The 16675-nt window shown below is 49.1% G+C and overlaps 1 protein-coding gene and 1 non-coding gene across 4 annotated transcripts in view; one reads left to right on the top strand and one right to left on the bottom strand.

Moving 5' to 3' along the window:
* Window positions 1-16675, top strand: part of LOC100122037 (CCR4-NOT transcription complex subunit 6-like) — a 287898-nt gene that overhangs the window by 168951 nt on the left and 102272 nt on the right. The gene's annotated exons all lie outside the window — the stretch shown is intronic.
* Window positions 1395-1467, bottom strand: TRNAK-CUU. Its single transcript has one exon. It is a non-coding gene; the product is annotated as a tRNA-Lys (tRNA).

The following is a 16675-nucleotide window of genomic DNA, read 5'->3' as shown; positions in this document are numbered from 1 at the left end:
CAGAAAAACTGGAAACAAACGAGTCGAGCGCGAGTCTGGCTCCTTCCGCGGCTTTCGGCTTTTTGCGCCTCGTCGCTTAACAGTACAACAGTCGCGCGTGCGACACTGAAATGTAGCGCGAAGTGCCATCAGAGTTGCCGTCGCGCTGTTATTCCGTGTATCGCCGCGGCGGCGGGGAAGCCATTTAGCATTTCATGAAGTATCAGAAGCGGGGGGAAAAAAGAGGCGATAGAGGGGGAAGAAGAAAGGAAAGAGCGCCTCTGAATGTAAGCCGAGATAAGGAGGCAAGAGGAGACACATTGACTGCCGGGGTGCAAGGGGGGAGAAAAAGGAAGAGGAAAAATTAAAGCTCTAAAGCGCATAAATACGCGATCCTCTTATGACCCCCTTAAGTCGCTCCTATTCAGCGTTAGTTTTCCGCTGGAAACCACTATAAGGCGCTTCCGCGTTCGGTTAAACCGCTCTCTGCACACCACCTCCTCCTCCCTTCCGTCCTCTTTCTCCCGAATCACCGCAGACAATGAGTCGACTCTTCATTCTGTCGATTCACATGTGCGCACATATTCCTCCATCCTCCTTCTCTCCTCTCGGGAAAATACACGCTCCAACAGTCTTCCATTATCTTCTTCCGGACTTTCCTCTCTCTCCTCTCTCTCTCTCTCTCTCTCTCTCTCTCTCTCTCTCTCTCTCTCTCCCTCCCTCCCTCTCTCTCTCTCTCTCTCTCTCTCTCTCCCTCTCTCTCTCTCTCTCTCTCTCTCTCTCTCTCTCTCTCTCTCTCTCTCTCTCTCTCTCTCTCTCTCTCTCTCTCTACTGTCTTTCCTTTCGACCCGCTTCTGGGGGAGATACTGCGTTTTATAGATATACAGGCCAGTCCCTTCCGCTTTTTATTTCACACGTCTATTCTTGCCGGATTGACCTCGCCCAGAAAGCGAGCTGAGCGAGAGCAAAGGAGGAAAAAGGGAAAAGTCCAGTCATCCGTTCTGCGGATTATTGGCTCTGCGAATCACTCGAGCTCTTGCGCCTCCACCTCGCCCTCCTTCTCTCGTTCTGTGTCTTTGTTTTGGCTCTCTCTCTCACTCATGCCACTTCATCGTCTTTCTCTCTCTCTTTCTGTACTATATACAGTACAACTGCTGCCGGATGATCTGCTCCGCTTACACGGCCAAGCCCTTTTCTTCTCTCTTCCGCTCCACAAGAAGTTTTTTATAGCTCACACTCATAAGCCGCGTCGCGCTAAAGAGTTCTCTCTTTGTGAGCATGACAAAGGCCTTGCCTGCTGTTTGTCAAAAATAGTCGATTAAGTATATCCGTATTAAGCAAATTGTTTACGATTGAACATTTTTGAAGAACGTTGATAAGCAAATGTAAAAAATCGAGTTGAAAGAAAAAAAATCCGCCCAACGTGGGGCTCGAACCCACGACCCTGAGATTAAGAGTCTCATGCTCTACCGACTGAGCTAGCCAGGCCTGAGTACCTCGGGCACTCTGTGACATACAAATGTTATAAATATAACAAATTACAAAAAATAGTTAAAAAAACTGCATGGATATAAAATTGATTTTAAATTAGAATTCAAAAGAAAATCACAATACATAGTCGAGAGTATTTATTTTAAGCGAACTCTTACCGAGAACACGATATGCGAAAATCACCTCATTACTCACAACTCAAGCGCAAAATAACGGGCTAATTCGAAACAGCTGTTAATGAACCGATTACACTCTTCTCGGAAGCATCAGCTCGCCAAAAACATTCCAGTCTGGCAGCAGATAAGCCAGGCCCGTACACCGCTCGCTTCCATATCAGATTCAGGTTCTAATATCTCGCGCACAGCTACGGGGGCTATCGCAGCTTCTCTCTCGTCGGTGGCGTTGTAAGCCTCCGATTCGGAACGAGTCCAATCAAAGCCCAACTGCCGACGCAGCGCTCGACCAATATCCTCGGTATACACTATTAATCCGAGGCTGAGACCGCGACTTCAAAACACATAGCTCTCGGACCAATCATCTCGGGGGCCGACTTCTCTATCCTAGAAACGGGCCGCGTGTGTGTGCTATACGCGAACGCGTTCGATTCCCGGCTTTCTCATCCATCACCTGGCCGGGTAGCGTCTTTTCTCCTCGCAACGGTCACACGAAGAAAGGAGGACGAGAGGCGGTCGAGAGATAGAACAGGGTCCATCGTTCATTCGCCACGGCGGAGTAGGCTCTCGATCATTAAAGTTATCAAGTTGCCCGAGCGAGCCGAAGCGACAATTAAATTCAACTCTTCCATAAGAAGGGGGTATATCGCGATGTTCGCACGTCGTCGCACCTTTGTCCGCTCGGCTGTAACAGACTCCGTCGTCTGAGCCGGTAGTATAGAGGGAGTTGAAGTGACTTCTGGGATTTAAGGGTGAAAGAACGAAGGGAGCATTGTGCGCCGATGATAATAGGAGGATCTCTGGATGATTTGGTACCGCTGCGGTGTGTAATATCGAGAGGCGGTTATCGAGGGTGTGAGCGTGAGAAGTTTACGACGTTCGGGGTTTAGCCAGTCCACGAGTAAATTACACGTTCACTGCAATAGTACTCACTCCATGGATATCGCGAAACACCACAATTCCGGTGTATTTCACGCTAGAATAGACCAATCTTTGCTCGACAAACATATCGGCTTCCGCGTGGTTTCCTATTATTCCGTCGATGGATTCTTTTGGAAATAAATTGATTTCCCCAACTCGACGAGAGTTCCTCAACACTCCGCTGACTCTCTATGCTGTCTGTGTGTGTACACACGCTATGTATAGTACGACAACAACAACAACGGCTGGAACCAACGGAAGCGTTATTCGATCCGATGCAATTGCCGAACCTACCGTTTCATTCCGGACTTCGAGCGAAACTATTTTCACGCTTGAATGTCGAATCTCGTTCTGCTAAAAGCGCAAACGAAACTTTTCGAAAGCAGCATTAGAGCCGTATTACAACTTTGCCTGCGCTGCAGCCGTAATAATCCCGATGTAACGCCTGCCCACAATGAGCTTCGGAAAAAAAGAGAGAAGCACCACCGAAGAAGTATCAAGCCCAGAGGCCAAGAGAGGAAACAAAGAAACTCCCCTTTCAACTCTATAATACCCAGCTCCTTCTCTCTCTCTCTCTCTCTCTCTCTCTCTCTCTCTCTCTCTCTCTCCCTCTCTTTCTCATTAGGCGCTAGAAAGCGCAGCACAATGAAATATCCCGGCATTTAAAATCCAGCCATAATGACGTTCTTTAAAGCTCTGCCGTATAATATTTACACACATACAGGCACACACTGGGCGGCGAGCGCAACTTTTATTTCCTATCAATAGGCCATTCAGCGAGCGCCAGAGCGCGACTACTCTGACACTCGTTCAATGGAACTTCCGCGGAAGCTTGTCTGCGAAAAGATGCCACACGGCGCTAACTCGACTCTAATTAATCGGGGGCGGACGCCGGTATACATTAAATGTGCCGGTACACTGGCAACGCTGGGAAATATAATTGGTGCGACTCGAATTTCTTTCGCGAGTCGCTCTTGAAAAGCTCCCCGAAAGAAAATAAAAATACCCCTCTCGAAGCTGCCGAGAAGGCTCGCATTTTCAATGTTCCGCCTCTTCGGATTCGAATTTAATGGGCCAAACTCTCTCCTCGCGGTGCGCACTTCCGAGACGCTCCGAAGTACCATTAGTCAATCTCGTCCGGCCGCTCGCTCTTCTTCCTCCTCTGGCTCTCTATCCCTCTCGGAGTGTATAAGAAAACGAAGCGGCGCGGCAAAAGAAGGAGAATAAAAAAAGCCGAGGGGGAAGAAGAAGAGGGACCAGGAACTGAATCTCCCGGGATGTAATTTAGAAAGCAAAGAATCGCGCAGTTCTCCACGTCGTTTTCTCTGAGCAGCTGCGAAGAGAGAAAGAGAGAGAGAGAGAGAGAGAGAGAGAGAGAGAGAGAGAGAGTGAGAGAGCTGCGAAGGTTAGCGGTAATGCGAGCGAACACAAAACGAACAGTGAGCTGGACTATACTCGCCGCATGTGCATGTGCGCGAGAGAGAGAGAGAGAGAGAGAGAGAGAGAGAGAGAGAGAGAGAGAGCTGCTGCCGCTTCTTCGTTTTCTTCTTCCACTACTACTTGAGAGGGGATCGCTATTATAATGAGCCGATGTTTGCGCAAGCGCGAGAAAACGATCGGCGAGCGATTGAGAGAGGGGCGTTATAAAAATGGAAAATGATACAGCTTCGAGTGCGCTTATAGGACTCGCCGAGCTGTAATGGCTATAATCGCTCGTGTTTGTTTAGCTGCGTGAAAATTGCCCCGACGCGTCTATTACGTGCCCGTTTTGCTCGCGCTTTGTTTTGCATGACTTCGTAAGACTGATCGCATCGCTCAAGAGCAGCTTTCGTGCACTTTTTTTTGCTATCCGCACGGGAAACTTTGTCAATTACATTTTACGTTGGCCGAAGAGTATTTGACATTCATCTTTTAACTCGGCTTATAAAATAGCTCAAATGTTTGCTTTGAAACTTTCATGGTCGCGTCGCTGCAGCGGTGTTTTTTTTGGGGTTTTTTAAACGACACTTTAGCCCGCAGCTCCGCGCGCGAGCATTAATATAAAGTTCGAAACTTCTTGTTTACGATACAATAGAAAATGCAGTAAAAGAGGGACAGTTTCAGCGCGCGGGCAAGTTTATTCCGTGCTGAAACTTTAATATAATAAACTCGACGCGCGGGTGCAACTTGTCTCGCGCGGAGTCATGCTTTTTTAACGAGTAATTTCTCGCTGCCGCTCTTTTGATAAATGCGCGGCGAGGAACAAAAAGTAGCTGCGTAAAACTAACGTTTCCGGCGTTCCTGTTCTCCAAATTTCCAAGCCCTCGGATAATCAAAGCGCGCTCGCGGAGTATCGGAAAACTTTCTCCTCGGCTTTGTTGACATGCAGCTTCATGCGGCGAATCGGAACTGCTCTCCGCCTGCAGCGCCAATTAATTAAGCCCCGTCGTCGTCAGCTCTCCGCTTCTATATATAGTCGAGTCGAAACGTCGCGTCGCCGCCGCCGCCGACGACGAGCAAGAAATCCATCAAAGGATTCGCGCCGCGCGCAATTAATCGATCCCCCGACCATCAGACAGTTGAGTTCGACGACGCTGCTAACAGCTATGGGACTCGGAATAATGTTTTCACTGGAGACAAAACCCGTGACCCGCACTTGAGATAATCATCGCCTCTCGCGTTGACGAAGTTTTCCTCGGAAATTCTCAGTATCAGTTTTTCTTATTTTCATTCGGATTTCGCGCCAATCTCACAGCCAAACGGAGGATATGATATCGTACAAACACAGAGGAGGTATAAACGCGATTCTGCGGAATCATTTAACTGCGGCCCTCGACACCCCTTGGCCGCGCTATCACTATGCGATCTGGCGGCGTTCATCGTTCGGCTCCTCATCGACAGGAGACGGAAACTTTACAGTGGCCGCTTACGCGGCTGGACAGCGTCCAAACCGCGCCTCTGCGAATCCACGCGACTCGTAATATTATGCGCGAGGGATGCGGCCGGAAATTCGGTTCGGGGCAGCCTCGAGAATCCGAACTATTCGCCAGCCCTCCGAAGCCTTGTCTTTGTTGCCATACGACTGGGTCAGAGAAGTGGGTGTGGGAGGGCTGCAGCGTCGAAATTCGGTTCGAACCGGCCGACATTTCCGGATAGCTGCTGCGTAATTGGGTTATTCCGCGCATACGAAATTAGCACGTGTTTGTCCGACCGAACGGCCGTGAAAAATCTTGTCAAACGTACCGAACGATCTTCTCTCCGCGACAGATAACGATTCCCAGCCAGAGCGCAGTACATCGCATAACCGCGAAATCGATCGGAAAAGCCCTCGTGCGCACTACACCCAGCAGCCGCACACAAGATCTCGGCCTCTCGAGCCGCGCATAAATCACGTTCTCCCGGCGACATCGGCGCACGTAGACTCATTCTCTCTCTCTCTCTCTCTCTCTCTCTCTCTCTCTCTCTCTCTCTCTCTCTCTCTCTCTCTCTCTCGTCGTTCCTCGCGAGTTTGGCACGTTTCTCGCACCGCCGCGGAATTAGGGGGAGAGCTGTTCTACTGCTGCTGCTGCTACTACTGCGGCCGCATAGTTGCGGATGTATCGACGCGCGGCGGCGCACCCGAAATAATGGAAATTCGGTCGCGCCGCCCGTTTGTCTTTCCTTGGATTTAATTTTGCGCCCCGGAGCTTGCTGCGAGTGGTTTCGATGAAAATTGAAAGGAAATTAAAAAATCTATCGAGAGTATCGTGTACGTTTTATTAGAAGGACTATATCGGGACGTGCGATCGGCCCCAAAGCAAACAATCGGAAAGCAGCGAACTTTTAACGAAATCAGCGCGCGATAACGCCGCGAAAGCACCGCAAACTACCACACCTCGCAATTAAAGCCGGCCGAAGAAAGCGCGGCCGATGCTGCCCCGCCTCGGATTTCGAATCCGGCGCTCTCCCGTCCGCGCGTGTGTGTATCGATAAATCGTCGGCGATGCGCCGTTTCGATAAAAGAGGCGCGGAAACGCCGAGAGAGATAGACAAACGGGATAGCTGCTCGAATCGCGCTGTCATCGCGTCGTCGGCAGATGCGGCACCGCCTATGATCGTCAATGCGATGACGATGCCGATGCCTTAGCTCTGGGCTGTTTTTGGATATGCGTTGCTTCGAGCAGTCCGATCGGGTGGGAGCTGCGAAGAGTTCTCGCTTGTGGATTTAATTTCAGTACATTTTTTCAAACCGGTGTGTATTTTACACCGGATATTCTTTCGTTATTGAATCGAACTTTTTTGCTAGCTTTCTTGATAGCTGCAGGATGTTACGTGGAAACAACGTCTATGAAATGGAGCTTTTTCCTCGAAACACTATGATAATAAAACTTGAAATCATACACCGTCAATATATCATCCTCGCAACCCGATATTCTACGTAAAAATACTCCCAAAGTGTACAGTAATTCACGTTGATTAAAAAAAAATATCCGATAACGGGCAGAAGACTCGCATAACACAGCTCTCCTGATAAATCCTCTAATTCAGCGCAATATTATAACCTTTTGATAGCGCACAGTTCGCCGCTATACATCCCTCCATTGAGGATTACGAAATCAAATTGTAACAGCTATAGTGCAGAAGACGTTCTCTCGGCTCTGCCCCTCTTGGCGCCGAAACACACATAACTTTCCAACGGCTTGTTATCTCATCTCGATGGAAGTTTAGAGCGAGCGCGCGCGCGCGGTTTCAACACTTGACTGGAAACTTTAGCAGCGACGACGATAACGCTGCGACGCGCCATTGTTTCAAATTTACTGAACTGCTCACGAGCTCTTTCCGAGTCAAGTGTGTTTTAGCCGGCAATAAATGACTTTGCGCGATGTAACACGCATCTGAAACGCACGACTGCGAGAAAACTCTGCCGATCTTATCGATCGACGCTGTGCATCAGTCAGGCGTAACCCGTAAGGATCACCGCAAAAGCTATGCTGGTCGGCGCATCTCGAATTTCGCGCGTAATCCTCTCGCCGAGCCGATGCGCCATTAGCGAGTCCGAGGGCAAATGACGCCGGGAGATAAACCACGAGATACGGCCTCCTCTCTCTCTCTCTCTCTCTCTCTCTCTCTCTCTCTCTCTCTCTCTCTATCTCTCTCTTGGGGCGGTCGATCTGGCATTGTGCGCGCGTTGATACGCGTAATAGCAATCAGCGCTGAATAGCGATTTAATATCGCTCCTCCTTTTGTGCGGTCGGCCGTTTATCGCTGACGTTTCTTTCGCGCACATGCGTCGTCTTTTTTTAGCTCGACTTCCGTGCGGACCTGCTGAATGGCGGATTTTCGGTGGCAGCCCGATCGCGGCCTCTTTTATCATGGTAATCGCCTCCCGATGGATCGAATTAGCGTATGAATGAGCGGTTAATGTGACAGTCATTGCCGGGAGGGAGATTTTTTTTCAATGAGATCTCGAGGCTCTTTGTTGCTCGGATATAACGGAATGGAGACCGATGGCGTTTCTCATCGCAGTCGGAGTATAATCGAAAGAGCTCGCGGAAAGCATTCCAGTCCCCTTTGCGATGAAACTTCCGCAAAAAGAAGTAATCGCGAAAAAGAGAGCGGGAGGCCAAAGTCAAGCGCGAGGCCGCGTACTCCATTACAAAAGCTCAATTTTCCGGTCAATTCCCGCGTCCTCTCGGAAGCCATAGCACACAGCGGAGCGGGAGAAAGAGCTCGAGGGTCGGCGAAGCGCGCCCGAAAGGACAACGAGTGCCGGACCCCTATCCGGCCACTCCTTCGACAGCGTCGCCGTCGCCGTCGTCGTCGTCGTGTCCGATGAAAATCCGAGAGGGAGCGAGTGGCCAACTCCGGCTACCGTCGCGCTGCTCCTCTATTTTTCCTCATCGGAGCATCAAACGTCGGGCGGCAAAAGGAGGAGTCGAGACAAAGTGGTCGTCGGTTGGTTGCTCGGTTGCTATAGGTAGGCAGAGTGGAGAGACGGGATGATGTGGGTTAGGTCTCGAAAAAGGAAGCAGCTCTCTCGATGCGCGGGGAGAGAACAATGTCGAGGGAGTTATGGGTCCGAAGTGGCAAGTTAATAAGTCTCTCGAAGACTTTTTGCCGGGCAAAATAAGGCAGAGAGCTGGACGTTTCTCGAGTGCTCCTTGATGACGATATTAAACCGGAAAGAACGGCGAGCTACAATATTTTTCAATTACTCACTGCGAACTTTTTATCGAGGCAAGCACTGCTGCAGCAGGCGTCATTGGTAAGAAAATAAATTTCAGCCCCAAGTCAGCAGGAGAGTGGAGCGCATCTCCCCGAGGATGCATCAGCCGATGTACAGGGCCGGGTCACTCAGCCCCGAGGATGTCGTCGTGGTCGCATAGCGCACACACGACACGCTCCTCTGCGTCTTCGCGTATAGTATATACTGTGCACCAGCAGCCGGTCATGCTCGGGGGATCAAAGGGCGTTACAGCCCTCCGCCTCTCACTCCTCTTTCATAATCCTCCGTCACTTAATAGCCTGCCGAGCAGCAGCAACAGCGAACAATAACCGTCGCGCGCGCTTATCCTCTCCCGCGTCATTGTCTTGCGAGGAGATCCCCAGGGCCTCGTAGACGTCGTCGGGGATGACGCTGCCGAGTCAAAGTCCCGCGAGGCCAGCGGCCAATCGATGACCGAGGCCGAGAGGTGTCGGGCCGTTTCGCTCCTTTTTCCTCGACGTCGAGAGATAAGTTCGATGGATGCTCGCAGAGTGTGGTGTTTATTCGCCGGACTACGCGACGGCGCGACGCTAATGCCGAGGTATGATGCACTCGAGTGGCATTGATGCGTAATTATTGTTCAAACAAACGTCCTCCTGTAACACGATGAAATCCTTCTTCCCGTCGCGTCTCACCGGTTTCAATCGACCTGTCCTTTCATTCGTCCTTTGTGCGAGAGCCGGAGATGTCAGCGCTTTCTTCGAGAGAGACCTTTTCTACGGTGATCATCCCATTGTGCCAGAAATAAGTCGTCGGTTGGCCATTGTACCGCGATCTCGGGGCGACTCTGATCCGATAATGACTGCGTCTTCGAGTAATGCCCCTATCATCGATTTCTAGAGAGGAGAAGCTTCTCTATATACTAGCTCTGTAACGTGATTATCTCGCGCGAGTCTAAAATTGTTCGAAATTAACGTGCAGAAATCGTGGCACACCACAGAGCACTACTGCGGAAGACAGGATTCTTGGACTGCTGCTGCTGCTGCGCCGATAAGTTTCCGCATCGGATCCGGGCCTAAAAGTTCCTCCGCGCCGGCCTAATCTCTGATAACTCTGCGGGAGCAGTGCAGCGTCTCGAGCAATAATTCGATCGCGAATCTCTCTCCCGAAGCCGTAATCCGCGAATAACTTTGCTCGTAGGAAGGAAGCCGCGCCGCTGTTTATAGTGTAGTTGGAGCCGAGTCGTTAAGCCGGGAAACAATAATGCGGCGTTGCGCAAAGAAGCGAAATGGATGGACTTATTATTAATTTATCGCTTGGAGAGTGGCGCAGAGATCTATATACACTCGGTGTGTCCTTCCGAGAGAAAACTCGATAAAGAAGCGGGACGTGATAAAGTTTTCAATAACTTTTCTCATTACAGCTTTAAGCAGTGAGTGTTTAATCAGCCGAACTTTTAAAACTCTCCCGGCGCGCTGCTCTATACTCGAGAGGGAAAATAAAAAAAGGGAGTCGAAAAGTTGTTGAATGAAAAAAAAGCTAATGGATTGATGTATTATGGAACGACGCAAGGACGTGCGTTGCGCCATCGGCTATTCATTCCACGAGCCGCGAAGTGAGGAAAGTGGGTGTTTAAAAAATGCGATTTTTTTCGCGACATTTTTAATATAAACACTTTACGGCGTGAAATTCAAATTGTTTAAGGCATCGCCGCGATTTTTAATATAAATGAAATTGAAAACTCTTCGCTTTACTCATTTTTTATGAAAATGAATGTATCGGAACCTCCTTTTGTTTCGTACTCATGCAAATAAACCGTATATATTTTTACGTAAATACTGCGCACGAAAATTCATCGCGTAGCTTGTGTAATTAAATCAGCTGAGATAATATTGAAGCGAAAATTCAATTTTTTCAAATAAATGTAAACGTTGAAAGCACAAAGCAAGCTTCATTTAATCAAAAGATCTTTTCATCTCTTGTTAATTTTCTGCTGGATTTTGAGTAAAAGCGAAATAATAACTTCAACATCCGCATCAAATTTCGGTATTTTTAATAAGAAAAGTGAAATCCTCCCTGTCCCTTCATCGCATTATCATTATCAGCGCCGCTGCGAATCATCGTTAAACCCCTAACAACGCAGCGATTGAACCGGCGGTATATACAAGCAGCGGCCCACGCCCACAATACAATACAGTTGCTCTCACTGGTAAGTAGTTTCGAGGCTCGAATGACGCGCTACGAAATTATTCGCGCGCTTTCGTTGTCGGGACACGATGAGCCGATAAGGATTCGACATTTAACGGGACGTGGTCGCCGAGTATCCGCTCCTCGAAGATTCGAACAGTCATCGCACTCGGCTCTTTTCTTTTTCCAGCGGGAAATGTGCAAGCCATTGCTTTTCGGTGCGCGCGGACTTTCCATGCGTCACGTAGCCTACCTGACTGACCGGCGCGTTTACACGTTGTTATTTTGCTGTTAAGCTTATTAACGGGTATACCGCGCGTCCTGGCTTATTAGGCTCGTGTAATGCGATTTGACGCGTTGTAAAATGCTGAAATTCGCGCCTGTATCTCAGCCGCGGCGTTAATGAAACTTTGGCTCGAAGTAACCCTGTCATCGCCGCGAGTAATTACACACGGACGCGATGAAAAAATTCTCCCCAAATAAACGCGCAGAGAAAAGGCCGGCGCTCTCCGACGAATTGATTTATACCCGATCGGTTGCACAGAGCGGCGAAGAAGGCCTCGACAGGGGCAACGTCGTTATCGCGTCAATTCCCCGCGATTTATAAAAGTAATACGTTTTCGGATGCCTGAACATTCGATAAAGCGCTGCTGGCGGCCGCAGCGCGCGGAATCCGGACGTTGGGGAAAAGAGATATAAATCAATCACGCGCGCGATTCTCCTGCGCGCTACTCGCTCGCTTCTCCCCTGCGCTGCGCGATATACTTTGTCGGATGAAATCCGAGGCTATGAATCATTATCCTCGAGAGAAGTGGCCGCTCGCGAACTCGGGAGTGAAATTGCCGCGCGGCGGCGAGATGCAGCCGATCGGCCAAATATAATTAACCGTTTGCGCATATAATGTGTGCGATCGCTCTTGCACGGGGCTCTCTTCTCTTCCTCTCGAGTTGAAGCAGCTCTCTTTTTTCCGCGTTTGAAAATTTCAGGAAATGAACGATTAATAGAGAGCGAGCCTGCGAGCAGCGATAAATTTCAAACGGTCTATCCGATCTCGCTTGATTAACGATCAAATAGAATTCCGGCAGCCGAAAAAGTCCGGGACGCTGTATCCTAATCTAGTTTCTAAATAATCAGCGCCGGCAATCTCGAGCTGAAACCCAATAAACGCCTCCATCAGGCCGGCGAAGTCTTTTCGAGCCCACAGAGGGCGCGGTAATCGCATACTCCTCTGCCGCGCGTCGAGCTTGATTAGCCTCTCGTTAATGCGCATCACGGGAACGTCTGCTATGCTCGCAAGCATTTTGTCGGCGAGCTCGGGCTCTGGTTTAAAACATTATTCCATCGGACTGAAGAGTTGAGGCACAAAGAGTCTAATCAAGCCGTCGTCCGTCGGTGCAAAATCCGCCGGAAAAATGTCTCGCACAAAGCTTCCCTAATCCCGTCATCCCACCTCCTGCGAAGCGTCAGCTGAGAAAAACAAGGAAGAAAGTTGTAATTACTCTTCGCCAGACGGGGGGAGTCTTTATCTGCGCTTGCGCCCTCTGTATTCGGATTCATTTAGCGCGAGAGCGAGAGGGGGGGGGGCAGAGCGTGTGCTGCTCGCGAATCTTGATCATTAATTTGATTACCCGCGAGCCCGGCCTGAAACTAGTTCGCTAACAGCCCCGCGGCGAAGAGAGAGGAGAGAGAGAGAGAGAGAGAGAGAGAGAGAGAGAGAGAGAGAGAGAGAGAGAGAAGCAAAGGGATAGAGTGGCTCGCTTTGAATAAATGAATCCGACGCCAAGCCGAGTCGCTCGATCGATTTATATTGGCCGTCGTTCGGATTGGTCTCTCGGCGATTTTTCGCGAGCTGCCTCTCCGATCGACGAGTCGTTGGATTATTCATGCCATTTGTTCGACTCGCCGGATTAATAACTCCTCGCTTTTTCTTTTCTGTTCCAGGTAAGCGATTTCGTTCTTCTCTCCTGATGCAATAATTGGCGGCGCAGCGATAACCGGTGAGTATAACACACAGAGCGCTGCAACAACGAGCGAATATTAGCAGCGATAATCTTCGCGCGTACGCGTAAGTATTAGTTTTATCAGGCCGTTAAATTATCCCGGCGGAAACAGCGCGCACGCGAAGGAGCGAAGCTATCTCGCCGCGCGGAATAATGCAAGCCCGAGATGAAAGCAGATTGAAATCCAGCCAGCAGACGTTTACCGTTTGATCGCGAGCCAACTTGGCCGGCGGTTTCCAGAGAGCGACTGGTGACGCGGCGTGTAATGACGAATTTTTGCCGAACAAGCGGGGGCGCGAGCAGTGTTTGCCAAATGTTCCCAGTATCCGTTTTCTTATATTATTGGCAATAAGAAAACGAGTGGAATTTCCAAAGCTTCCTCCGTATAATAACGTGAATAAATACGCGAGCGCATCGCGCGTGTTAATCCGACACCCTAACTCACCAACAAACCGCATAAAATCCAATAAGCTGTCCAACTACAATAATTAACCGGGTAATTAAAACTCCTCGCTCCATTAAGCCCCATAGCTCCTCGGAATCTCGCTTCTATACTTATACACACCTATACATCGGAGTTGTTGGTGCACGCGAATATACGTATATAGATGCAGCGCAAAGTTACACGACGCACTAGCCGAGTCAAAAGCGCGCGAGTAACTTGCCTCGCGTTTTTTTTTCTAGCCTGGTCTCCTTAGCTCGGCTACTTTTTCATAAGTCATGGTAATTGAGCGCTCGCGAGCCCTCGGAATTATTAGCGATCCTTCGACGCGAGCAGCTCGTATAAAGCTCCGTGTAATGGAGTTTCGAGTCGCGAGTTATGGAGCGTACGTTTGATTTTATTGGGCCGAGTTGCCTACATAGGACAGCTGGTGTTTTCGATTTGTGGAATTCGTTTGATCCTGCGATGCGCGCGTCTCGGGGAAGTGATATTCATATTTTACTGCTTTTAATAATCCCTCGTAATTTCGACGATTTTTGCCCGCGCGGACGAGTTTTCCGCTGCGACGTATAGTAGTATACAAAACGTCGTTACACACACTCGTGCCGCGGCCGCGATGATTATTTTTAATGCGTTGCCGCAATACGTGCTCGTTATTTTATTATTATTTGCGCAGCCACTCGGTGCTCGATTTCACAATCGATAAGCTTTTAACTCTTCGTAATTTGTATTTAACCTTTAATGAAATACATACGGAATACATCCGAACAATATTCCGTATATACCGAGTGTGGAGCCGCACAAACGAAAGCAACGCGGCCCATTTTAATTACATGCGCGCGGGCAATGAAAACTCGCGAAAACTCGTCGATCGCCGCCCCACCGCCGCGTATAAAAGCTCCATCTCGTTTACACGTACACTGTATATTTTCATCCGTGCGGGAATAAAAATTTAACGGGCCGCGTTAGCCGATATGCGCGCGGAGGGAGGCCAACGACACGCAGTTAAAAACTCCAGTAATCCCAACTTTTAGCCCGGAAGCCCGTAACCGAAATTATTCGGGTGATAATGCGCGATTTGAGAATATATACGGCCCTATATACACAGAGCGCGACGAGTGTAAAATTGCTCATTCGGACGGAATGAAAAAATTAAAACGCGCGTTAAAGTGTGACTTCGTCTGAAACTAATGGAATTAACCCCGAGGTATAATGACGAAAGAAAAAATATCGTGAATATCGCGCACTCGCGATTTTTTTACAGCGTCCGGGCATTGAATGCGCGTGGCTCTTTATTACGGTCTTTATGGGGTCCGCTAATTAATTCATGTAATCGCGATGAGTTTTGTAACGAGCACGGCGGCTTTTATGTCTCGAGGCCGGGAGGAAGGGCTCGGTTTATGAAAAAACACGCTTGTTCCGGCTGATTTTTACTGCCGTACGTTACAACTTGATTAACAAAGCTAAATAAATAAATCACCGAAGTATAATCCAATAGGGAATAATAGTAATGATGATCCGCCCTTTGGGAAATAAAATCTCGCGGCGATCATACGAGAGGCGAAAAAGAGAAGTGGGTCAAGTCAACAAAGCTGTCCCTCCAAATCGCGACGCGGCGAGAGAAAAATCGAAATAGGAGCAGAAATCGCGGAGAAAAACGAGCGTGCGTGCCTTTGCGCGCTAGCAGTAGTACAGGTCAGCGTTGGGTCGGGCTGCGACTTTCGTTACGCCGACCGCGCAGTGCTGTACCAAGCGCGAGTGGTTTTCGCTGATTTTTCATCGGTTTTGTAGCCAAAGCGTTTTTCCGATGTTTTCCATTCGACGAGATAAATCGCTCGTATTTATTGCGATTCTCCTTTCTAAGCTCTCCGTGTACGTATACTGCGAGCAGTCCTGGAATTTATACCGTCAAAACGATTTTCACAGCCGATCGGGCTTTCTTTATGTCCGCTCTCGTTTTATCTCCGAGAGTTTTTTTCCCCGGCCCGACTCTCTCTCTCTCTCTCTCTCTCTCTCTCTCTCTCTCTCTCTCTCTCTCTCTCTCTCGAGCACCGAATCTATCGGGCGGCTTCGACTGTTAATTAAATCGAGGGCCGAGGTCGGTTTCAGCAGCAGCGCGTATCTGGAAAAAAGAATTTAATAAACGAGCTGATATCTCTGCCCCTCGCTTTTTTCCACCGTTCCAGGTTGTATTGAAATTTTTTCCGAATCGCCGGCTTTCTTCGCATAGTCGGCGTAAAAACGCGCGCTATCATAATGAAAATCGATTGCATTAATTTACGAGTAACCGTCGCTGTACTGTAGCAACAAAGCAAATCGAATTTTCGTCTAATTGCGCAATCTTCCCGAATTTCTCCGGACATAGCGACGTTACGCTCTAATGGAGACCGAGCATAAAACGTGTCGCTTAATTTTATCAATTAAGACCGAGAGCCAAGAGCTGGAGAGCAGGTGCGCGCGCGTAATAGTAGATTTTCATCGAAAACCACCTCATTATAGCGGGCTATAGCTTCGAGAGCGCAAGTGTAATTACTCGAGAACGCTGCGAATTTCGCATCCGCCTTATCGCGCGTTGGTTTTAACACGCGAAATTGATCGTTAAAAATAATTATTTCTTTGAATACGTGCTTGTATTGAAAAGTGCAAAGAGCATCACGATGATTGATGGCCTAAATTACTTTGGCAATTTGCATCGCGCGCAATTATCTCCGCTTCGTCGATAGCACTCCTTTTTCTGTCGCCGCGGCTTTCGCTAATCGTCCGGATCGGTTTGGTCCTTTTTAAGGCTCATTTATCGCGATGCAAAACCCAGCTATGCTAATTCGTTGTATGCAAATGAAGCGAAAATTAAAATGCCGCTAATAGCGTAAAAGTTTTTCGCTGTGCGCGAATTGTACACTTGCATTAATCGCGCGCACGGCGTGTCTCATGGGGCATCTCGAAATCCGGTGCTTCGGAACAATAACGGCGCGTCCAGAGCCCTTTGTGTTTGCGCGTCAGCCACAGCCGAAAACAGGAGTGCAGCGTACGACAACAAATGACTCCATCAAGCCGTAAGCCTCTCAAGCCTCTCCCTTACCTGACATAACGCACTCTCTCTCTCTCTCTCTCTCTCTCTCTCTCTCTCCGGTGCTATCTCGCTCTCTGTACGCGCCGTTGCTCCTGGATTGTGTCCAAAATAATCCCCCGAGCAACGGGCAACCACTATGAAGGCAATGAGCGAACTCCGAGCTTGGCTTGGTTATGGCAGACGTTGACGTGTACTGTGTTATCTACTTTCTCGTAAGAAACGACGCTTCACGATACGTATCATTTACGA

Source organism: Nasonia vitripennis, chromosome 1 (assembly GCF_009193385.2).
Source record: "Nasonia vitripennis strain AsymCx chromosome 1, Nvit_psr_1.1, whole genome shotgun sequence".
Taxonomy (NCBI): domain Eukaryota; kingdom Metazoa; phylum Arthropoda; class Insecta; order Hymenoptera; family Pteromalidae; genus Nasonia; species Nasonia vitripennis.
The sequence above is the reverse complement of the archived record's forward strand: the minus strand, read 5'-3'. Positions and strand labels throughout refer to the sequence as shown.